The following is an 11,081-nucleotide window of genomic DNA, read 5'->3' as shown; positions in this document are numbered from 1 at the left end:
CCAAGAGGAGCAGAGGAGGAAAGAAAAGAGAAACCGGAAAGGAGGGAAACTTCTGTCTAAAAATCTTTGGCCACAGCTTGGCCCTCATTAGGATTTACTGACCAGGTTCTCATCGCCTTGATTGATTGGGGAACTTCAAGCTAGGATTTTGTTTGAAATGATCCCAGGATACCTGGCAAAAGCAAATGCAAATTATCCTAAAGGTATATTCATCTTAAGCTTCCGGGACTCTCCAAATCATTTTGCAAGGTAAGATAACCAAGTATACAAGGAAGCAAAGCAAGATGGGTAAAAACTTGCATAACTACAGGACAACTGAAACAGACCTATTAAGACTTCAGATGTTAGAATTATCAGATATAAAACTACACTTGCTATATTTAAAAAATTAAATGGCATGACTGAAAATATCTTCAGGGATAGGAAACTATAAAAAATGGGAAAGTAATTTGAAAAAGAATTAGATGAAATTTCTAGAAATGAAAACACAATGACTGAAATTTAAAACTCAATGTATTGCATTTACAGCAGATCAGACCCAGAAAATGACAGAACTAGTGAACTGGGGGACAGATCAGGAAAAAACTATTCAAAGAGCAGCCTAGGAAGCAGCATACAGGAAATTGTGAGAAAATCTAATATATGTTTACTCTTGAGTTCCAGAAAAAGAGAATAAAAAATACGTGCAGAAGTAAACTAATATTTTATCAATGGTAACTTACAAACTTTTTAACATTTCTTAAATCAAGACACATCTCAAAACTGATGGTTTCTTATAATTACTGTTGGCCAGGCAGCAATCATAATGTATTTGTGCCATTCATGTTATCCTCACTTCAGCTGACTTATGTGCATTATTGGTAGTAAATAAGTTGAGTTTAAATGTTGTTTAAAATGTCTTCAAATACTATGATTTGGCATTTAGAAGTTATTGGTGATGTGTACTGCACTTACAAAAAGTTTGTTAAAAGTGTATACACAAAGATGCACAGTCTGACATTAGTGAAGAAAATATTTGTAATTGAAGTAGTGGCCACAGTTCAATTGTCATTAGATTCCTGCAAAGCAAGAAAAGAGAAATGGGAAAGGAGGGACTAAGTACTTAACAGGACCCAAGAAATAAAAATATTTGAGACTCTAGCTCAAAAAATTAAATAAAATATTTTTATACAAAGTTAATCTAAAACTAAAGATAAGCAGGAACTCAGTAATTAAATGAACAAATATAGGACATGATTATATGAGGAACCACAGATCAAGAAAATAAAAGTGAGAACTAATTTTCACTATGAGCTCACAGGCAGCCAAGACAAAAAGGAAGATGGTACATTACAGTCATTTGTCAAAAGTTACATGTTCATTAGAAGACAAAAACTTTCATTAGCCCTAAATTATTATAAAAACTATCATGACTTCTAGTTGAAGAATATATAATTATATATGGGTTGGGACATTATATAATTTAATCTTGGAGAAGAAACAGACATCTCAAAATAGTTTTTATACTGCCTGCTATTATCTTCAAGTCTCCAGGCATCCTACTCCGGAGAATTTCCAAATAATCCTAATAAATTATATGAAATCTTAATCTTAAATTTAAAGCCTTAATCTTAAATATAAAATAAGAATAACTGTTAGTAATTTGTAATAGCCATACAAAAAAATGAGTTATTCTGTAGGTATGTCTAATTTAATAACATCAGTGATATCAGAAATTATAAGAATGACTACAAAGAGTCTGCACCTTCTGGGGGCCTTTTGATAAGAAAAAGTACACATGCAGAGATAGATTGAATATTAAAGACTTAGTAGGAACAGTGTGAGGACAGTTTAGTAGGGCCAGGGGTAGGGAGGAACACTTAAGTCCCTGTAGATTTAAGATGGGTTACACAGTTTAATAACAAATATCCCGTAATCTCCATGGCTTAACACAACAAAAGTTTATTTCTCACTTATACTGCATGCACAAAATTCCTCAATGAGGGTCTCTACTTCATATTCACTTAAGAACCAAGGCTGACAGAGGTTCTGCCATTTTGTGGATATACCAAAAAGTACTGGTGACCTCCCCCGAGTCCCTCACAACTCCATCACCAGCTACAGAGTGGCTAGAGAATTAGAGGAGTACTTGGTTATTTGACAAGCATTAAGTATCTTTGTAACTATTCTCAGCTATTAGTGTTTCTATACTACAAAATGACTTAATGATTTGGAATAGTCACAAAATAGAAACACCCACTATCTCTAAGACCAAATTCATTTTACTCTACTCTAAACTTCTACTAAGGAATAAAAGGCAGTGGGTAGGCATTAATTCACACTTTTACCTCTTAGGCAAATTGCTCCTTTTCTTTTCCTTTACTCACACTTTCACTCCTGTGTATTTCTTTAAGTGTTAGTCATTTCTTTGTCTAAGCCTAGGTATACTGCAATAGTTTCCTAGTACCTACGTAAGCTATTCTCTTTTTGTTATTAATTTCATTAATTTTGCCTTAACATCAGTTGTTAAATGTTTCCTTCTACCCACATAATTTACATAATAATTCTCATACTGCTTGGGAGACAAGGTCAGTCAAATAAACTCACTTGTACTTACCAAAAGAGGTCACAGGAAATTTCATCTACAGAAGTCTAGGAATCTCTTTACACAGACAAGAGACTGTCCCAAGAGATGTCAGAGCCTTGCTAAGAAGCTTATAGAGAGACAAGCTGAGTGGGATAGAAAAAAATGAATGGTCTTCAGATTCGGACAGACTGTTTGAATTCCTGCTCCATCACTTAGTGACTGTATAACTGTGGGCAAGTTAGTTAACCTCTCTGAACCTCAGTTTCCTCATCTCTAAAATAGACCTATGAATACAGGAATGAGATAAAAGGTTTGTAAGGTATCTAGCATATGATAAGTTTTAATTGAAAAAATTATTATTACTACTGTACACAGACTGATCAGTAAAGAGAAGGGCAACCAATGTAAACTGACACAGAAGGAGAGGAGTTTCTACTTACAGATTAAAGGGCATGGTGCTTAAAAACCCAATGAACTCAAATATCAAAATTTTCCAAAACTGTTCTCAAAAATGTCTAAAGAAAAATATTGAAGAAATATAAATTATTTAAAGAGAAGCTTGGCTATTTTATCCATTGAGATTATCATAAGATTTATCTAATAAAAATTTACATAAAGCAAGTCACAGGGAAATGGTTTTTTTCATTGGGTTAACAATCACATTTTGCCTCTTTCCTAGGCCTCTTTCCTATTCTTTTGTAAACTACAAAAGAATAGGGTCTATAAGTGGTTGTGCATGTCATCCACTTTCAGTACTGGCACAATACATATCACTCAATAAATGTTTGTTAATGAACAAATGGATGCCAGCTATTAACTCTGGAATTGATGGTTTCATTTCGAGGAAGTTGCCTAATATGTTCTTTGATGATAGTTTGACCCTAGGCAATTCTGTGACTTGTGACATAAATAATGGGGGATGGGGAAGAATAACCAACTGTGATGGTTAATTTTATGGATCAATTTAGCTATGCTATAGTACTCACTTATTTAATCAAACACTAACCTAGATGTTGCTGTGAAGTATTCTGTAGACGTTGTTAGCATCTACAATCAGCTAACTTTAAGTAAAAAAGATTAACTTTTAATAATGTAGGTGGATCTTATCCCATGAGTTGAAGGCCTTAAGAGCAAAAACTGAGGGTCCTAGATGTGAAGAAATTCTGCCTCAAGACTGCAGCATCACCTGCTGTGTGAGTTCCCAGCCTGCCAGCCTGCCCTACAGATTTCAGACTTGCCAGTCCCCACAATTGTGTGAGCCAATTTCTTAAAATAAATCATATATGTGTGTGCGTAAGTGTGTGTGTGCATATGCATATGTATATGCATATATATGTATTTTATTGGTTCTGTTTCTCTGGAGAACACTGACTGATACACCAACAAAAGTGTATATTATTTGAGGCTTTAAAGTACTAGGTAGACATCAAAAGTAGAATGTACTAAATGCTATTATATGTTGCGGTAGACCTTTAGTTTCCACTAAAACAATGCCTTCTTTATGTTCTTCTTTTTTATCAATCCAAAATGACTAATTCCAGCCAGCATCTATCACCGTTAACAACTATGTCCCTTGAATCTCTTTGCATAATAATGTATACATTTCTCAGAATCAAAACTAAGTATCATTGAATCTAATTAAAAGGGGGTTCTAAAAGAATTATTCTACATATTATCTACAATATCAACAGCAAGGAGGCATAGAATCATACAGAATACACTTATGCCATTTTAGTGTTCATGTAATAAAAAGATATCATAATTCTGTACTCCCTACCTATTAATCTTTAGTTCCAACTTTTAGCATATGCCTAAACAAGAGAAATAAAGAGCTAATCAAATCCAGGCCAAGGAAGGATTTAACCAGAAATATCCAAAAGGGCCATAAATATTAATATACCAGATACTATTTAAAACCTGCTTATATCACCAGAATAGAAAATGTCAGTGTTAACATACGGAACTAGAATAGGAATACCAATGTAATATTGATATCGAGAAATACAGTATACATTTATGTAATATGAGACACTTGGACCATGTTACAAAAATGCAAATGTTATTGTCTTGCACATGTCAATGGGGAAAAGGTACAATCAGTGTCAAGGGTTAAAGTATAAATTGTGGAACATAAGTCTGGCAGATTTCACTGATACTGGACATCCTGACTCCTTTATACACTTACTTAGAAAAGTAAAAACCAGAAATTTCTTCTTAAATATTTTCCTTCAGTTTTCCTGAAGGAAATCTCCAGATATTTCATTTCCTCTTTCAATGACTGTCCTATTACTAAATTGCTCAATGGGAGCAATTAAGCATCCAGTTGACATCACAAATGGAGACACCCTAGCAATCTATTTAATCAACATAAACAAACTATCAAACTAATTCAGTCAATTTCTGTAGCCAAAAAAAATATTTTCTGTCTCCTCCTTTCCCCTACTCTTCTTTCATTTCCACATCTTATGGTCTGGTCACAGCAACAAAAACCCATTTTACCATATACTGTTTACCTCAGTATGTCTAAAGAATTACAACAATGCCTCTAGATTCCAAATGTCCAGCTCTGTCAAAAAATAGGAAGTATCAAGTCAGACGGGAGAATGGCATTATTTTACAGTTCCAGTTCAGTTTATGGTCCTCTCACAAAACCTACTGAAGTTATAAAAGACTTAAAGTTTTTTTCTATAATTAATAAATTGGACTGGGCACAGTGGCTCACGCCTGTAACTCCAGCACTTTGGGAGGCCAAAGTGAGCAGATCATTTGAGATCGGGAGTTTGAGACCAGCTTGACCAACATGGTGAGACCCTCATCTCTACTAAAATAAAATTTAAAAAATTAGCTGGGCATGGTGGAATGGGCCTGTAATCACAGATACTCAGAAGGTTGAGGTAGGAGAATCACTTGAACCCAGGAGGTGGAGGTTGCAGTGAGCCAAGACCATGCCACAGCACTCCAACCTGGGCAGCAAGAGTGAGACTCTGTCTCAATAAATGAATGAATGAATGAATGAATGAACTGATGCCTTGTCTTTCCATTTCTAATTCCTTAATTTCAATTATAGCAGGGTAGTCTATATAGTTTAAAAAAATCTTTGGAGGATTAATATTTTCATCATAATTTTAAATGAATGTAATAACTGGTTACATATACAATCATTGCCTAATCATGAATAAGACTTTAATCCCATAAAAAATGTTTAATAGCAATTTTTAACCACTAAGCACAAAATTAATAGACACACATTATACACTGACTCTAAGAAACTAGTAGGGAAAAGGGACTCTCCCTATTCATAACCATTAGAATGTTCCACATTTTTAAGTTTGCAACATCATGGCCTCATTGCAAAATAGGTTATTTTGGGAAAACTACATTTCCTTCAAAGGAAAACGTTTTTAAAATGCATAATTTCTCCATCATGCATTTTTTAAATAATAAGAATAGAAAACCTAACTGTTTTACAACTTACGTTCAGCAACTGCTCAGGCAGCCTATAGAACCGATATCAATAGTTTTATGCATGTTGGAAAATCATTCTAAAGAATTTTTTTTTTAATCTGAAAAATAACATCATCACTGTGGATTCCACCCTGAAACCTGGAGGCAGGAATTACATTGTGTTGTTAAAATGTTAGCAACTGCATTTCATTTTCTGAAAAGGCAATTTAGTTTTCCTGAAATAAAGAGCTGATTATATCTCTTATTACTGTTATATGAATTTGATATATCACAAAGTGAAAGAGTTACAGCATGTGTCAACTACCAACCAGGAAAAATGAACCTGATTCATAATTCACTTTGAGAATGTCTAGTTAGTCAATCAATTGATTTGTAATCATGAAGGCTGCCAGAAATTGAATGAGGAATGGAACACAGTAAAATTCTTAGATTTTTTTTTTTTTTAGTATTCTTATTTTGTTATGTTACTTTTATTGCCATTTTTGATCACTGTTTCTCAGCAGCACAAGTTAAATCACACATATTTACTTAGAAGTTTTTGACTATAAAATAGGCTATAGGTATACAAGTTGAATGACCATAGTATAGAGTGTCTTCCTACAAAATTAAAGTTTTACTGTTTATAGCTTGAACAAGAAAAATTTCATTCCTTCCAATCCCCTCCATCCTCTTCCCATTTTATTTATTTAGTAAATATGCTATTTGTTCTAATTCAGTATATTTCTATATATTCTAAAACAAATAAAGTCATTTAAAAGAACCTAGTTAATAACAGTAACTTTAAGCTTCCTTTTAATATCCTCATTGTATAGTAATTCCTCAGTTAAAACTATAATATAATCTGATAGTCAAAGAACATTTAACCTCTAATTAATACAATCCTAGTAAATAGACAAAATATAAAATCAACTTATAGCATGACACATTACTAACGGGGTAATGTGATAAATGAGTGTTTTTCAAAATGTAAACTACTGAACCATGTGCGAATATGCCATTCTGACAATACTGGCCATTATAAGCTTTTTCATCAGTACTGCATGACATAGAATTACACAGCTTTAAAGTAAACTGAACTTTAAATATGATAACAAATGGACTCCTCCTTTGATTTACTCCTCATAATTTTCAAGCAGAAGGGTCCTTTTTCCAACTTTAGACTGATTATAACACAAGATCTCCTTAGGGAAAGTAACAGAGTTCTTAACATCTATTATACTACTCATTACTGAAATCTAATATTTATTTTTAAAATTCAGCTATATAAATTTCGTGGGGAAATTTCCGATAATAAATGTTTGGTTTTTCAAAATAACAAAATTCCAGACACACATTATACATTGACTCCAAGAAACTAGCATAATTATGGTGAGACCTTGGGAAAGATACTGTTTTCCACACTGAATAGTCCCTGAAAAGTGTAGCAGCACTCCACTTGGGAATTCACATTATCACCACTAACACACCAACTGCCAGAATCACCTTTTCTTCTCTATTGAGCTTATTCAATCATTCATTCCACAAATGCTCATTAAGCACCTACTCTTGCCAGGTATTGTGCTAGAAATTGGGGATAAAAATGAATTTAAAACATAGTCTTTGTACTTGCCCTTAAGAAATCTATAGTAAGAAGAAGACGTAGGTAAATAAGAACAATGAAATACAGGCTCTAGAAGAGATCTACATCTTGGAAATCTCAGTGACAGAGGTCAGTAGTCAAGAAGGACTTCAAAGTGTTCACCAAGCTAAATCTTAAATGAAAGTTGGTACTTATCAGGGAGCAAAGAGGAAAGACTTCTTAATGGTAAGAAGGAGAATATGAATAAAGACCAAAGTGCAAAATAGCTTATCATGGGAATACAAGCTATTCAGTTTAACTGGGGTTTAACACGTAAGAAGTACATACAATGTTAGGTGGTAGAGGAAAAGGCTGCCAGAAGCCTCTTTCAAAAACATGTCATATTGGTGATCACGTGATGTCATGTGCTTGTAGGATAAGGATCCTGTCCCTCATAGCTACAAGTAGTTTTGACTTCAGTGAGCATCAGTCCTACAAATCTTTGACCTTGCAATTTGTTTATACTGTGAAAGAAGAAAAATTGAAAGATAATGCCAATTACCAAAAAAAAAAGTGGGGGGGAGAACACTAGCAAAGCAAGACTGTAAAGAAAATTTACTTTGACAATCTGACAGTGGCAATAACTCAAGTGAAAGCAACTAGAATAAAGAGGGCCAAAGCAACATAAGTGATTGTAACAAGTTACTTATATATTACTCACACATATACATACACACTCCATGATTATATAATATTTGGTCAAATTATAAATGAAACTAGTACAGTAAAATGAAGTTATGATTATTAAATGATATTGCCCGAACTATAGATCGCTATGTAGATATACTACTGACTCTTGTAATAATATTAAATATATAGAAGTCAAGCACTGTGTCTCTGGAATAGCAAACTTGCAACAAGCATTAACAATAGCCACCAGTTGATAGACTAAATAATTTATTTGAAAATGGAAAAGAATCTTTTCAGTGTACTTGTCCTGAAATTTCCTAATATCAGTAATACATCCATGGTGTTTTTGTTTTCTGTTTTTGTTTTTGTTTTAGAGACACAGTCTTGCTCTGTCACACAGGCTGGAGTGCAGTGGCTCGATCTCAGCTCACTGCAACCTCCACCTCCCAAGTTCAAGCGATTCTCTTGCTTCAGCCACCCAAGTAAAGCGTTTTTAGCATAGACGAGGTTTCAACATGTTAGCAAGCCAGTCTCAAACTCCTGGCCTCAAGTGATCCTCCCACCTTGGCCTCCAAAGTGCTGAGATTACAGTCATAAGCTACCTCACCTGGCCTAGTAATATGTTTTTAAAATAAGTATACAACATACGTGATCAATATATGACTCTTTTCTAGTCAGTATGTATTCAAATAAGAGTCATGAATTATAGGTTAGCTGCCATGTGTTATAAAATGAGAATGGAGAGGAGAGACAGGAGCTATTCAAACAACTCAAGTATATTCATAGATAACAAATTATAACTTCCATTACTTTTCACTGTTGTGTTGATTACTTTGTTATCCTTTGGGCTCAAGTAATGAAGCATCATGGTTTAACATCCCAATAATGTCTCATAAAACAAAGTTTAAACCAAATTGTTGTTTAATAACACTGCAAAGATAAAATAGCATTAACATGCTCTTTCATGTATAAAGATGACACTTACTCACCAGCAATAGAGATGAGCTGCAAGTTGTTGTTCCATAGTGGAAATGGGCTTGCTGATCTAGCCAATTCTCTTGCCAAAGCTCCCTAGTGAACGGCAGCTTACATCTGTAAGATGAGTGTTACCAGTGGTCACAGAAAATAACAAAACAAAATGATCTATACTTTAATAAAACCTATGTCTTTGGTCCCAAACTACCATATACTGATGACCTTTTAAAAAGTCACAGGAGTGCATAAATGCTGTATAATTCTTACATTAAAAATTACATATGTGATTACTCTGAACAATTCATTGTATTCTATATGTTACTTACATAAATACACAAATAATGAGAGCCCGACCCTCTACCAAAAAAGGTTCTCAGCTAACTTAAAACAAAGATTGCTTCTGACATGCAAAATCAGAAGCATATAATGATAATGCTCAAAACATGAAAGCATGCCAACTTTACATCCCTCATCACCAGTAGCAATAACTGAGAAAATCACAGAATATTTTTGTTAATTTAAGAAATACTCTCTATAGCATTAAATGCAATATTACTACAGCCAAAATCACTTTGACATTTCCTAGAATTCTGTAAAATACTTCCACTTTTTATGAAGTAAAAATACTTTAGTTACTAGCTACAGTGTTCGTTCTTGTCAATACAGAGGTTTCACAATGAAATCGTTCTGCTGACCCTCAATACGGAATTTTATCCTTTTCTAGTTAAATCTCCTTCATAAGACTTGGGAGGCTGATAAAATATTACTGGACAATATTGTTTGTAAGTAAAATTAATGTTACATGCTTCTTTATTATTTAAGGGAATAAGCAATTATAACTTAAAAATTAATAAGAAGCCATTAAAACTAGATACAAGTCAAAATCACAATGCTAAGCGCTATGATGAGCAAGGCACTATTCAGGGCTTCTATGAACAATTACAAAAATAACAAGGCATAGTACATAACCTCAAAAAAAACCACAATCTAGATATTATTGAAACATTCCTCTTTCAGTTCTCCATAGTTGTTTACAAAAACAAAACAGCTAGATTCTAACCCAGATCCTCTGCTAGAACCGGAAGGATGATGTGGAAGAGTACAGCATCACCTACCACGGCATGGTAGCTACCACAGGGATGAGGCTCTGGGGCTCCTCTTGCATATGGAAATAAGGAAATGTTAATAGAAATATTGAGAACATCTGCTGCAACCTGTGATGCAGGCCCACTGCCACCTGCAAACAAATAAACTTCATTAATTTTAAGACACTATAAAAACATTTCCAGTCACAATTCTGTTTTAATGGGACATGCAAGTATATTCTCTTTAACAGCTTTTCATTATCATCCTCCACCAACTTGCCAAAATTGGATGTCTTATACTAGGTTGTAAACTTCTAAAGCTCCTCTTCATTTTGGTTTCCAATTTCTACAATGCCCAGCAGAACACTCAAATAACTCAGTCTAGTAAGAAAATTAAGGTAAAAACTGGCTACTATAATACTCTGTAATCAGTTCCGTAACAAGTTTTATAGAAAGTATTACAGATACTAAAAGGAAGGAAAAACCGGCTTTAAATAAAGGCTTCAGAGAAGAAAGGAAATGTCATTTGAGATGAGTATTAAAGAATGAGTAGCTGCTGGACAGAGAGACAAGTAGAAAAAGTGCATTCTTAGTTGAAGAAAGAGGTAAAAAGTTAGGGAGGTACAAAACGGTACACAATATTTTGAGAATTTCAAGTAATTTTTGGAAAAGGAGCAAATAAGAAGACAAAGGCATGAGAAAGATAACGGAGATGACTTATATGATAAAAAGTTGAACCTCT

This window comes from Saimiri boliviensis, chromosome 1, assembly GCF_048565385.1.
Source record: "Saimiri boliviensis isolate mSaiBol1 chromosome 1, mSaiBol1.pri, whole genome shotgun sequence".
In the NCBI taxonomy this organism is placed as follows: Eukaryota; Metazoa; Chordata; class Mammalia; order Primates; family Cebidae; genus Saimiri; species Saimiri boliviensis.
This window is presented reverse-complemented; position numbering follows the sequence as displayed.